This window comes from Aquarana catesbeiana, linkage group LG03 (genome assembly GCF_042186555.1).
Source record: "Aquarana catesbeiana isolate 2022-GZ linkage group LG03, ASM4218655v1, whole genome shotgun sequence".
NCBI lineage: Eukaryota > Metazoa > Chordata > Amphibia > Anura > Ranidae > Aquarana > Aquarana catesbeiana.
In genome coordinates this window covers 294332367-294348057 of record NC_133326.1, presented here as the reverse complement: position 1 = coordinate 294348057, position 15691 = coordinate 294332367, and positions in this window count along the sequence as shown.

Below are 15691 nucleotides of genomic sequence, written 5' to 3'. Positions count from 1 at the left end.
AGCCTGCTGGGTGTACCAGGTTTAAGATCATCTGAAGTCTTTTAGCAGCTATAGGCTAAAGTTGGCCACATGTCTTATAAAATAATTCTTTGTGTGACCTGGACAGTAATAATTCTTTATTATGGTGCTGGATGGTCAACATAGCTTGTCCAGGAATCAAATCTACTCACTTCACATTTTTAGATTGTAAGCTCGAACGAGCAGGGCCCTCTGATTTAACTGTAATGTCTGCCCTCATGTTGTAAAGCGCTGCGCAAACTGTTGGCGCTATATAAAACCTGTATAATAATAATAATAATAATAATATACAAGTCTAGAATTTGGTAGACCAGTGGACATATTCAACAACCATTTTTGTGAAATACACTACTGTGCAATTGTTTTGGGCAGGGGTGAAAAAATGCTGTAAATTAAGAGGTGTTCCACCCCCCGTGAAAAAAATGAAAAAGTCAGCAGCTAGAAATACTGTAGCTTCTGACTTTTAACCTCCATGGTGGTTTTCCCAAGTGTGGCTCGGGGTTAAGTTTCAGTACCATTAGCGGTAACCCCGAGCCACACTCGGGATTGCATTGCAGGATCCTGGTGCAGTATATTTACCTTGTCCCTAGAATCCTGCGATGTCCCCCCGCTGTGTCCGTGGGCTCTGTCCTCTGCCCGATGCCTCTCTGTGGTGGGCTCTGTTCCCTGCGAGCGTCGCGATGCATGGGGGCGGAGCTCGGCAGCAAATTCAGAAAATTGAAAAATCATAACACACACAGTACACTGTAATCTTACAGATTACATTACTGCATGAAATTATTTCACATCCCTTTTGTGCCCAGTGCTTTGTCCAGTGCCCTGCATGCAGTTTTATATGATATATACTGTTCTTTCTGCCTGGAAACTGAAGATTGTCCATAGCAATCAAAAAGTGTCCCTTTACGTCAAAAGTGGTTTTAGACCAGCTAGAAAACAGCGATAGTAAATTAGAACACTTGCAGAATTGAGCGATAGTGCATCGTGGGGAAATTTTATTATTATTATATTATTATTTTTATAATTATTTATATTTATTTATTATATTATAATTTATGATTTTGTGTTTCAAACTTCATCATACCCGGGATATCTATTAGACTCTTGTTTGGACAGATTTAAGTGTGTTATTGCTAAGCATTACAGGCCTACAATATGAAACGCCAAATTTCTATGCAAAATAATTGTACTGCTTTGAGACGCAAAAATATAACATAATCATACCGCCAGGGAGGCTACGAAAACTTACCTGTCCAGGGTTCCCATGACGTTGGCACCCTAAGCCGATTTTCAGATCAGCTCTCGGGTGCTGCCACCACCATTCAAAGTAAGGGAAACCAGCAGTGAAGCCTTTCAGCTTCACAGCCAGTTCCCTACTGCGTATACACGCAGCACACTGCGCTTTCTAACTGGCTGGGCAGCGGGAGAAGGAGGAGGGGGCGAACTTCCAAGGGACAGCTCTGCGGTGCTGTCTCCCAGAAGTGAGGAAGGGTATCTGTCAAAAACAGGTACCCGTTACCCCCCGAAAGGTAACAAATGTGGCATCGGAGAGGGGGAGGAAGCATATAAGCGGAAGTTCCACTTTTGGGTGGAACTCTGCTTGAAGAATGCTTTCAGAAATAGATCTTTTAATAATTTATTTTATCAATTAACCACATGCCGACTGGCCCATAGCCGAAAGACAGCTACAGCGCGGTTGGCTTATTCTGGGAGGGCGTCCATGGACGTCTTCCCAGAATTCCGATCTTGCGCGCCCCCTGGGGCGCGCACCTGGGAACAGCCATGACCGCTGGGTCCAGAGGACCTGGCGCATCACGGATCACAGTAAACGGCCGCTGATCGCGGCTGTTTACCATGTGATCGCTCCGTCAAATGACGGAGTGATCACATGTAAACAAACCGGCGTCATGTTTCTCCCTCCCTTCTCTGTACTGATCGGTGCAGTGTGAGAGGAGAGAGGGAGGGATCAGATGGCAGCAGCGATGTGGGCTGGATCTGTAGTGCCCACAGCGCTACTCTGTGACAAATGCAGTCACATCCATCCATCCATGCTCAGCCATCCCTCCATACTCTAATACCCTGCAATGCTCTGCACTACCCTGCAATACTCTGCACTACTCTGCACTACTCTACACTACTCTGCAATACTCTGCAATACTCTGTATTACTCTGCAATACCCCGGAATACCCCGCAATACTCTGCAATACTCTGCAATACCCTGCAGTACTCCACAATACTCTACAATACCCCGCAATACTCTGCAATACCCTGCAATACTCCACAATACCCTGCAATACTCTGCAATACCCTGCCATACTATGCCATACTCTGCAATACCCTGCCATACTCTGCAATACCCTGCCATACCCAGCCATACCCAGCCTTACTCTGCAATACCCAGCCATACTCTGGGCAGCACAGTGGTGTAGTGGATAGCACTCTCACCTAGCAGCAATAGGGTCGCTGGTTCAAATCCCGACCACGGCACTACCTGCCTGGAGTTTGCATGTTCTCCCTGTGCCTGCGTGGGTTTCCTCCGGGTACTCCGGTTTCCTCCCACACTCCAAAGACATGCTGGTAGATTAAAAAAAGCGCCCTGAGGCGATTCAGTTTGCATAGGTAGCGCTATACAAGTCACTCATTCATTCATTCATACTCTGCAATACCCAGCCATACTCTGCAATACTTGGTGATACCCAGCCATGCTCTGCCATACCGAATCATACTTGGTGATACCCTGCAATACCCTGCTATGCTCAGCCATACTCGGTCTCTGTATGTGGCCAGGCTGTGGAAGGCTCACACATGTGGTATCGCCGTACACAGGAGTAGGAGAATCTATTTTGGGGTGTCATTTTTGGTATGTACATGCTATGTGTGAGAAATATTGTATAAATGGACAACTTTGTGTTAAAAAAAATATGTTTTAACCATTTCCCGCCCGCCGGCCGTCATATGACGTCCTTGACTTTGTGCAAGGATATCTGAATGATGCCTGCAGCTACAGGCATCATTCAGATATCCACCTTTTCAGCTGGCGATTCCCTACACCATAAGAATGATCATAGTGGCTGTTCCACTGCTTGATCGTTCTTACAGGAGGCGAGAGGGGATCCCCCCCTCCGGTGCTTCTACCGACTCACCGCTACGATCAAAGCCAGGATCGTTTTTTTTTTTTTTATTTCAGGCTTCCCAGCCTACAGGTGAGATTTGGGGTATTATTGACCCCATATCTCACTGTAAAGAGGACCTGTCATGCCATATTCCTATTACAAGGGATGTTTACATTCCTTGTAATAGGAATAAAAGTGATCAAAATTTTTTTTTTGGAAAAAAAGTGTCAAACTAAAATCAGTAAAGTAAAATGAACAATAATTTTTTTTTTTTAAAAGTGCCCCTGTCCGTGTGCTCGCATGCAGAAGCGAATGCATACATATTCCCGCCCACATATGAAAACGGTCTTCAAACAAACGGTCTTCAAACCGCACATGTGAAGTATCTCTGCAAACGTTAGAGAGAGAGCAATAATTTTGGCCCTAGACCTCCTCTGTAACTCAAAACATGTAACCAGTAAAAAATTTTAAAGCGTCGCCTATGGGGATTTTTGAGTAGCGAAGTTTGACGCCATTCCACGAGCGCATGCAATTTTGAAGGGTGACATGTTAGGTATCTATTTACTCGGCGTAACTTCATCTTTCACATTATGCAAAAACATTGGGCTAACTTTACTGTTTTGTTTTTCTAAAGCACAAAACTGTTTTTTGTCCCCAAAAAAAAGCGTTCGAAAAATTGCTGCGCAAATACCGTGCGAGATAAAAAAACGCTATTGTATTCTCTAGGGTCTTTGCTAAAAAAACATATGTAATGTTTTGGGGTTCTATGTCATTTTCTAGCAAATAAATGATGATTTTTACATGTAGTAGAGAAATGTCAGAATTGGCCTGGGTGCTCCAGAACACCTGAAGGTGCTCCCTGCATGTTGGGCCTCTGTATGTGGCCACACTGTGTAAAAGTCTCACACATGTGGTATCGCCATACTTGGGAGTAATAGCAGAATGTGTTTTGGGGTGTAATTTGTGGTATGCATATGCTGTGTGTGAGAAATAACCTGCTAATATGACAATTTAGTGTAAAAAAAAAGAAAAAAAAATCTTGATTTTGCAAAGAATTGTGGGAAAAAATGACAACTTCAAAAAAATCACCATGCATCATTCTAAATACCTTGGAATGTCTTCTTTCCAAAAAGGGGTCATTTGGGGGATATTTGTACTTTTCTGGCATGTTAGGGTCACAAGAAATTAGATTGTGGATTCTATAACTTTCACAAAGACCAAATAATATACACCAATTTGCACTTATTTTTACCAAAGATATGTAGCAGTATAAATTTTGGCCAAAATTTACGAAGAAAAATTACTAATTTGCTAAATTTTATAACAGAAACAAAGAAAAATTCATTTTTTTACTGAATTTTCAGTCTTTTTTCTTTTATAGCACAAAAAATAAAAAACTCAATGGTGATTAAATACCACCAAAAGAAAGCTTTATTTGTGTGAAAAAAGGACAAAAAATTCATATGGGTACAGTGTTGTATTACTGAGTAATTGTAATTCAAAATGTGAGATCACCGAAAGCTGAAAATTGGTCTGATTAGGAAGGGAGTTTAAGTGCCCAGTGGTCAAGTGGTTAACCAAATGGAAAGTAAATGAACAGAAGAGAAATCAATATTTGGTGTTACCACCATTTGCCTTCAAAACAGTATCAATTCTAGATACACTTGATAGATAGGTTATTTCAAACATCTTGGAGAACCAATCACAGATTTTCCATGGATGTAGGCTGCCACAAGTCCTTCTGTGTCTTCGTGTAATCTCGAAAGGACTCAATAAGGTTGAGATCAGGGCTCTGTGGGGGACAAATCATCACTTCCAAGACTCCTTGTTCTTCTTTACGCTGAAGATAGTTCTTAATGATATTGACTGTATGGTTGGGGTCATTGTCCTGCTGCAGAATTAATTTGGGGTCAATAACATGCTTCCCTGATGGTATGGCATGATAGATACACTGTAAGTATCTACCTGTATTTTTCAGCATTGAGGACACCATTGATCCTGACCAAATCTCCAACTCCATTTGCAGAAATGCAGCCCCAGACTTGTAAGCAACTTCCACCATGCTTCACAGTACACTCATTGTACCGTTCTCCAGCCTTTCGATGAACAAATTGCCTTCTGCTACAGCCAAATTTTGACTCAGAGCACTTTCTGCCATTTTTTTGCACTCCAGTGGCTATGTTTTCATTCATAGTTGAGTCACTAAGCCTTGTTTCCACGTTGGAGGTATGACTTTTTTACCACAATTCTTCTATGAAGACCTCTTCTGGACAGACTTCCCTGGACAGTAGATATATGTACCTGGGTCCCACTTGTTTCCAGTTATATGCTGATGGCACTGCTGGACATCTTCCGATGTCGAAGGAAAGTAAGCATGTTGTGTCTTGCATTCTTTTATCTGCTGCATTAAGTTTTCTTGGCCGACCGCTGTGCCTACGGTTCTCAATGTTGCCTGTTTCTTTGTGCTTTTTCAAAAGAGTTTGAACACCACATCTTGAAAATCCAGTCTGCTTTAAAATCTTTGCCTGGAAGAGACTTTACCGATGCCTTGATGACCTTGAGTCTTGTTGCTGTGCTCAGACTTGCCATGGCGTATGACCTGTGACATTAAACCGCCTTCCACATTCTCACCTTAGTAGCAGAGTTTGGCTGTTCCTCACACATGTTTAAGCCTCCTACACAGTTGTTTCTGTTTCAGTTGATGAGTGTGTTTCAACTTACATATGAAAATTATGATCATTAGCAACTTCTTGGTGTAATTGGTTAACTATTCAGCACAGATGATCCCGCCATCAGGACCGATGTCCTTCTGACAGCCGCTGGTGAGCGGCTTTTTTTTTCTCCTCACTCTATCAGCATGAGGAGAAAAAATAGCTGATTACCGGCTCTATTTACATCACATGTAGACATGTGCAGGATGAAAAAATTTGTTTAGTTTCGTTTTGTTTCGATTCGTTATTTAACTAAATTAGTTTAGTTAAATTTGTTGCATTCGTTACATTTGTTTTCGGAATTCGTTTCGTATTCGAGTTCGAAAAAATTCGACCGCATTCGAAAAAATTCGACCGTATTCGAAAAAAACTATCAAATTCAAAAAAATTCTACCACATTCGAAAAAAACTGTCAAATTCGAAAAAATTCTACCACATTTGAAAAAAACTATAAAATTCGAAAAAATTCTACCGCATTTGAAAAAACTATAAAATTCGAAAAAATTCTACCGCATTTGAAAAAAACATTAACTGAATTTGAAAAAGTAACCTATATATAACCATTTCGCAAAATTTGAAATTCGTATAGAATGAAATCGAATTCCAATAGAAAAGATTAGGATAGAATAGAAAATATAAAAGAATAGCATAGAAAAACAATAGAACAGAATAGAAAAAAATATAATATATTGTATTCTAATCTTTTCTATTCAAATTTGAATTCATTCTGTACCGAATTCCAATTTCGGAAGATGGTTATATATATATTATATTTTTTTTCTATTCTGTTCCATTGTTTTTCTATGCTATTCTTCTCTATTCTATTCTAAACTTTTCTATTCGAATTTGAATTAATTCTATGCAAAATTCGAATTTCGGAAGATGGCTTCTAAAATTAGAATTTCGTATAGAATGAATTCGAATTTGAATAGAAAAGATTAGAATAGAAAATAATAGAAATAGAATAGACTAGAAAAACAATAGAACAGAAAAGAATAAAATATAATATATATATTATATTTTTTTCTATTCTGTTTCATTGTTTTTCTATGCTATTCTCTTTTATTCTATTATAAACTTTTCTATTCGAATTTGAATTCATTCTATACGAAATTCGAATTAGGGAAGATGGCTTCTGAAATTCGAATTTCGTATAGAATGAATTCGAATTTGAATAGAAAATAATAGAAAAGAATAGACTAGAAAAACAATAGAACAGAACAGAATAAAATATAATATATATATTATATCTTATTCTATTCTGTTCTATTGTTTTTCTAGTCTATTCTTTCTACTCTATTCTAATCTTTTATATTCAAATTCAAATTAATTTTATATGAAATTCGACGTTCGGAAGATAGTCTGCCTAAAACTGCATAATACTGTACGTAGAAAGGGATCAATAATGCAAACTAATCTATCTATCTATCTATCTATCTATCTATCTATCTATCTATCTATCTATCTATCTATCTATCTATCTATCTATTATCAATCCTTTTATGTAAGATGTAAAAATCATGAATGATGAGCTTTGAGTTTGGGTCGATGCTGTGTTGCATCGACCCAACACATGCTCATATATAGTACTCATATGGGTTTTGGGGGGACTCCAAGTCTTTTCTGTTAAAAAAATACATAAAATCCATACAAGTCTCTCATCAAGAATAAGGGACTGGTATGGATTTTGGGGGGAATCCCACACCATTTTGCCATGCCAGACCCTTATCTTGGATGAGGTCATGGTATAGATGTTAATGGAAATCTCCCAGGCACTTTATTTAACCACTTACCCACTAGGCACTTAAACCCCCTTCCTAACCAGACCAATTTTCAGCATTCGGTGCTCTCACATTTTGAATGACAATTACTCAGTCATGCAACACTGTACCTATATGTAAATATTTTTGTCCTTTTTTTCACACAAATAGAGCTTTCCTTTAGTGGTATTTAACCACCGCTGTTTTTTTAATTTATTGCGCTATAAAAGAAAAAAGACCGAAAATTCTGTAAAAAATGCATTTTTCTTTGTTTCTGTTATACAATTTTGCAAATTAGTAATTTTTCTTCATATATTTTGTCCAAAATTTAAACTGCTACATACCTTTGGTAAAAATAACCCAAATTGGTGTATATTTGGTCTTTGTGAAAGTTATAGATTCCACAAGTTATGGTGCCAATCTCTGAAAATTGATCACACCTGATGTACTGACGGCTGATCTCATTTCTTGAGACCCTAACAAGCCAGGGAAGTACAAATACCCCCCAAATAACCCTTTTTTGGAAATTAGACATCCCAAGGTATTTAGTGAGAAGCATGGTGAGTTTTTTGAAGTTCTAATTTTTTCCCACAATTCTTTGCAAAATCAAGATTTTTTAAATTTTTTTCACAAAATTGTTACATTAGCAGGTTATTTCTCACACACAGTATATGCATAGCACAAATTACACCCCACAACACATTCTGCTATTCCTTCTGAGTATGGTGATACCACATGCGTGAGACTTTTACACAGCGTGGCCACATACAGAGGCCCAACATGCAGGGAGCGCCATCAGGCATTCTTGGAGCATAAATTACACATATAATTTCTTGACTACCTCTTGCACTTTTGAAGGCCCTGGAGAACCAGGACTATGAAAACGCCCCAAAAATTACCCCATTTTGGAAAGAAAACACCCCAATGTATAATCTATGAAGCATAATGAGTCTTTTGAACATGTCATTTTTTTTCTACAAGTTTTTGGATAATGTGTAAAGAAAATGAAAATGCATTTTTTTTACACAATGTTGTCCATTTACACAATGTTTCTAACACATAGCATGTACATAACAAAAATTAGTTTCTCCTACTGCTCCTGAGTATGGCAATGCCACATGTGTGAGACTTTTCCACAGCATGGCCACGTAGAGAGGCCCAATATGCAGGGAGCACCGTCAGGTGTTCTAGGGGCATAAGTTTCAAATCTAATTTGACTACCTATTACACTTTTGTGAGGCACTGTAGTGGCATGGATGAGCATGAATGGGGATGGATGAGCCGTGGATGGGGATGGCTGAGTATGGATGGGGATGGCTGAGTATGGATGGGATGACTGAGCATGAATGAGTATGGCTGGGTATGGCTGATTACGGATGGGTACGGCTGAGTATGGCTGGGTATAGATGGGATGGCTGGGTATGGCTGAGTATGGCTGGGTATGACTGAGGACTAAGTGTGGCTGGGTACGAATGAGTATGGCTGGGTACGGCTGAGTACGGCTGGGTATGGCTGAGTATGGCTGTGTATGGATGGGATGGCTGGGTACGGCTGAGTATGGCTGGGTACGGCTGAGTATGGCGAAGTATGGCTGGGTACGACTGAGTATGGCTGGGTATGGCTGAGTATAGCTGGGTATGGCTGAGTATGGCTGAGTATGGCTGGCTATGACTGAGTATGGCTGGGTACGGTTGAGTATGGCTGGGTACAACTGAGTATGGCTGGGTACGGCTGAGTATGGCTGGGTATGGCTGAGTACGGCTGGGTATGGCTAAGTATTGCTGGGTATGGCTGAGTATGGCTGGGTATAGCTAATTATGAATGGGGTGAATGGGATGGCTGAGCATGGATGGATGGATGAGTATGCTGAGTATGGATAGCTGAGCATGGATGGATGGATGAGTATGCTGAGTATGGATGGGTATGCTGAGTATGGATGACTAAGTATGCTGAGTATGGATGGCTGAGCACAGATGGATGGATGAGTATGCTGAGTATGGATGGGTGAGCATGGATGGATGGATGAGTATGCTGAGTATGGATGGGTGAGCATGGATGGATGGATGAGTATGCTGAGTATGGATGGGTGAGCATGGATGGATGGATGAGTATGCTCAGTATGGATGGGTATGCTGAGCATGGATGGCTGAGTATGGATGGATGGATGGCTGGAATGGGCACATATCAGCGCTGTGGGCACTACACATCCAGCCCACAGCGCTGCTGCCACTGATCTCTCCCCTCTCCCTTCACACTGTGCAGATCTGTACAGAGAGGGGAGAGAGGAACCGGACGTGATGCCGGTTTGTTTACAAGTGATGACGTGGTAAACGGCCGCTATCAGCATCCGTTTACTGTGATCCGTGATGCGGACCTGGCGGTCACAGATATTCCCGAGAGAGCGGGATTCTGGGAGGATGTCAATGTACGCACTCCCAGAGTTAACGAGCCGCACTGTAGCCATCATTCTATTGCGTGGTCGGCAAGCAGTTAAAAAAGAATGAATCTGGCTGGGAAATATGCTTTGTCAGCAATAGTTTTTTTGTAAATGTCACTTTTGCTGTAATACATCCTACAGGTGCATCTCTTCATGTGGAATGTATTTTTAATGTTGCCCACTAAGCCTTTTCAAAGACCTGTTCCCTACCAAAACCAGTATTTTAGAAAAATGTTTCTACATTGATACATGGGAGTGCCAAGCTACCCCTAACCTTTTTTTAACAATAGTTTACACATTTTCCTTGAAAAAAAAAAGATGTGACTCCTATAGAATTCTAGGGGTTCAGTTGCTAGGTTTGGGGTTCCCAGATTTTAGGATGGGTTTGGCAAATGGCCCTCAAATTGAACCCAGGCTGATCCACTCATCACTAATCATAAATGTTGTAATATTTCAACCTCACAACCATTCATTAATTATATAGTGTGATGAAGACGTTCATTTCCTGTGTTTCCATAACTTTGAAACAAATTAAAGATCATACAAAATATGACCCAGTTGTTTTCTTTTTAAATTTATATATATGTTTGTATAACCCTCAAGTCTCATCTTTTTTTAAAAAAAAATTCCTTTAGTAGGATTTATTAACCAAGGGTTTAAAAAGTTTCATCTTTCCTGTGATATGAAATAGCTTGTGAGACATAAGGGCAACTTGAAAAAGAAATGAGAATTTGTTTCTTTGTGTGTGGGACAGAAATTGAACTTTCCTTAAAAGACAATCTTCTCTGGTATGGGCTTGTCATCTGGAAAATATATGTAATGACATTTCTACACTTACATCTAAAAGGCTTTGTCTTCATAGAGAAGCAGTTTGCCAAAAAATGTTGATATTGTGTACAGTATAGCCAATCTCCTTTGTAGGCCTTGGATCATTTCTAGATGAAAACCTGAAGATGTACTACTGGGATCATCTGTACAGTTCATGTGTCCAACAGTAATGAACATCTCCCTGTCAGTGGGAAATACTGAAGTATGCCAAAAATAAGCATTCATTCTCAGGAAGAACTCAAGATTGAACATTCCCCTGATGTAAAGAGGAGGCTCTCTGTGGACCCTGATGTACGGAAGGGGCTTTTTGGGGAATCTGATGTAAGGAAGAGGCTCTCTGGGGACCCTGATGTAAGGGGAGGCTCTCTGGGGACCCTGATGTAAGGAAGAGGCTCTCTGGAGACCCTGATGTAAGGGGAGGCTCTCTGGGCACCCTGATGTAAGGAAGGGACTCTCTGGGGACCCTGATGTAAGGGGGGCTCTCTGGGAACCCTGACATAAGGCAGAGGCTCTGTGGGGACCCTGATGTAAGGGGAGGTTCTCTGGGAACCCTGGTGTAAGGGGGAGGCTCTCTGGGGACCCTGATATAACGAAGGGGCTCTCTGGGGACCCTGATGTAAGGAAGGGGCTCTCTGGGGACCCTGATGTAAGGAAGGGGGCTCTCTGGGGACCTTGATGTAATGCATGGGCTTTCTGGAGACCCTGATGTAAGGAAGAGACTCTCTGGGGACCCCAATGTAAAGGGAAGGCTCTCTGGGGACCCTAATGTAAAGGGAAGGCTCTCTGGGGACCCTGATGTAAGGGGAGGCTCTCTGGGTGCCCGCCCAAACGTATGACTTTCTTTACTTCGCTGCTTTGGGCTCTAGCCCTAGATGTTTTGTAGACCTAGCAAAACCCCTGGATACACAGATCGTAAAAATGCGCCACGTCCTATTGAAATAGAATACTATTTGGAAAAATTGGCACTGGAAACTGAGATAAACATCTTTATTACAAAATCAATAGAAAAGAAAAAATATATAAACAAACATAATAGATTAGATATTTAATAGAGGCGTGCTGTAGCTCAACTCTACATGTTACGTGCAAAAGTGCTTCTTCAGGAGCTTAGGCATACATTAGTATTTATTCCAGGTAAGTACTTAATAACAACATAGGCAAGTGTCCAGGATAAAGCGGAGGCTGTGGAGATGTATCATCAAGAATTAAGATGGTCTAAAAAGATAAAGAGAGTATTCTAATGCACAGCTCATCAACAGTCAAAGGTCCTCACATTATAAATAATAAAGGGAAAAAGTATCCAGTGCATATAGGCTAATTCCTAAAGAATGACTAGAACCTTATTGAGTCTAGGATATTATAACCTTCGGTGGCTGTAGTGAGGGGATAGCTGTCACGATATTACCCTGTCATTGAAATCCGCTTTAGACCTCTGAGATTCCTTAGTACATCTAGCGTAAAAATGATGTGTAATTTTTTCTTTTCTATTCTTATCTTATAAATAAAACGCACAACTTTCACAAGCTTGCACTCTAATTTATCCCAAAGTTCTTCTATCTGGTTGAGGTCAGGACTCTGTGCAGGCCAGTCAAGTTCCTCCACCCCAAACTCACTCATCCATGTCTTTATGGACCTTGCTTTGTGCACTGGTCCAAATCATTTGGTGGAGGGGGGATTATGGTGTGGGGTTGTTTTTTCAGGGGTTGGATTTGGCCCTTTAGTTCAAGTAAAGGGAACTCTTAAGGCATCAGCATACCAAGACATTTTAGACAATTTCATCCTCCCAACTGACCCTATTGCAACATGACTGCACACCAGTGCACAAAGCAAGGTTCATAAAGACATGGATGAGCGAGTTTGGGGTGGAGGAACTTGACTGGCCTGCACAGAGTCCTGACATCAACCTGATAGATCACCTTTGGGATGAATTAAAGTGGAGACTGAGAGCCAGGCCTTCTCGTCCAACATCAGTGCCTGACCTCGCAAATGCACTTTTGGAATAATGGTCAAACATTTCTATAGACACACTCCTAAACCTTATGGACAGCCTTCCCAGAAGAGTTGAAGCTGTTATTGCTGCAAAGGGTGGGCCAACTCAATATTGAACCCTACGGACGAAGACTGGGATACCATTAAAGTTCATGTGTGTGTAAAGGCAGGTGTCCCAAAACTTTTGGTCATATTGTGTATATATTTTTAATATATATATATATATATATATATATATATATATATATATATATATATATATACCATTTACCATTTACCATTTGGATGAGCACCAGGTATTTTTTCAATTTTCTCCTTCTCTTGTAAATGTCAGTTTTGTTGCAGTAGGTTTTATACATTGTACAGATGTGCTACTTCACAGGCAGGTTAAGGGCACCTTGGGCATGTTATTTAAAGGAATTTTGCTTTTTTAATATTGCCTTTAAATCTTTTTTAAAATCTTTGCTTCCCACCAAACATGATTTAAAAAAATGTTTTTTGCTTTGGTAAATATTTCCTAGGGCAATGCCCAGCCCCCCATTTCATTTGCCTGACAACCCCTTGCCTATTGGCCTACAAAATGTCTCTTACTGTTTTTTAACATTCAGCTCCCATTGACTTCAACAGGGTTGGGTTCAGCACCTGAACTTTAGTAATGTGTGTCAAACCTGCCTTGAATTGAATCCAGATAAGTTTGACTCATCCCTACCTAAGGAACAGAGGGGTGCACCAGTCCACCAAGAATGTATATAGAGGGAAGCTACATTTCCTGATATACCTGCTTGCTGTTCTGCAAATATGAGGGTGAAAGAACACCCCAAAAAATAAAGGGGAAGAAAGAACTCCCCATAGAATAGGAATTAAGCAGCTACAATAATGTTTATAAATGTAAATTCCATTTGTATACATACATATGTTATTTTATTTGACAATATTATTGAATATAAAATATGCAACATATTCAGTTCTTCTAAGTTACTTCTATATGTCATTATATTTAATTTATGCAGATGTCTCATGTCAAGCTCTAATCTTGCACCACACGTTTTTGCTGCAGACTAGGCACTTGATCCCAGGGTTAAAGGTCATTTGGCTCTTGACTAATGTACCTCATTAAAGGAGAGAAGGAAAATGACTTTGGCAATCTCGATGCTGTGAAATATAACAGAGCTGTTTTTTAATCACTTTGAACGGCTTTTACAAACTACAGGAAACACAAAGCTTCCAAGCATTTCAAGAAAAATCAATTTCTTGTACTCTAGGAACCTTCTCTAATTGCTAAACATAATTGGCTCACTGGTGCTTCTGTTTATTCTGACACATTTCAACTGATTTCCATAAAGGACGTTTAATTCATTTTGAACCATTGTTGACTTACTGAATTAGGACATTTAGAACCTATAGCATTCAATATTGTTTGCAATTTGCCAGACAAAACAACTCACAAAATGTTAAAGTAGACCAGTGGCGGCTGGTGCTCAAAATTTTTTTTTGGGGGGGGGAGAGCGCAAACATTTTTTGAAAAAAAAAAATCATTAATTGCAGCCACTGTGCCATCAAACGCTGCCACTGCTCCATCAAACGCTGCCACTGTGCCATCAAATGCTGCCACTGTGCCCATCAAATGCTGCCATTGCGCCATCAAACGCTGCCACTGTGCCATCAAATGCTGCTACTGTGCCCATCAAATGCTGCCACTGTGCCAATCAAATGCTGCCAGTATGCCCATCAAATGCTGACAGTGTGCCCATCAAATGCTGCCAGTGTGCCAATCATATGCTGCCAGTGTGCCCATTAAATGCTGCCAGTGTGCCCATCAAATGCTGCCAGTGGTCCCTTGAATGCCGCCAGTGTGACCCCGCCTGCTGGCTGTCTGCCCGGCACTTACCCTGTCTTGGTGGGGCAGCGGGTGATGGTGACGAGTGGGGTCCTTCGTGCATTTCCTGCCATCCTCATCTCCCGTCCTCTCCTCCTGATAGGCGTCCAGTAGTAGCGCCTGTTGTTTCAGACAATCGGGTGACAGGTAACAGACCCGAGCACCTGATTGGCGGAGAGGCAGTTCAGTGTTAGGAAAGCGAATATTCATTTGCTTTTCTAACACAGCTGAGTGAACTGCGAGTGCCAAGCATGGCGCTCGCTGTTTACCTTTTTTGACACCTATTAGAGCCTATGGCTCTAATCAGTTGCTACAAAAAAATACCCCGCCGTTGTAATTCAGGCACCAGGTGTCCAAAAAGGGGCCGGGCGCCTGAATAGGGATGGCAATGCAATGCATGAATCTATCTATTGGTGATAGAGGGGGGTGGCAGGAGAGAGGGGGAGGCGCCCATGCGCCCCTATGGACGCACCGCCACTGATAGTAGATCTTTTATCTACCTTTCTTAACAAAGCATAAGACTGGCCATTGCCATACTGTAAGTAGACATGCCTTGCACCAATCTTGGATTGGTATGTCAAGGGATGTATTTGGTCTAATCAGACAATAATCCATTCGTACTTATGGGCACCTTTAAAACTAAAGATAACTAAACTAAAAAAGATATTAAAGGCACAAAAATGTGACTAAAACAATATTTTTTTTTTTATATTTACAGATTTTATATTATTAGAAACAAAGCTGTGCACCTTGATGTTGACATTGATTCAGGAAGGTGAACTCAAGCCTTGACAACATATAGGTGTCCTTTTATGAAACTGAGATCAGCGGCGATCCCGAGTCTCACCGCTGATCTCAGCGCTTTACCAGTTTATGAAACTGAGATAATCAGCGGAGAACATGTTCTCCGCTAATTATCTCAGCACAGTGAGAATTCACAGAAACGGCCAGTTTATGAAGG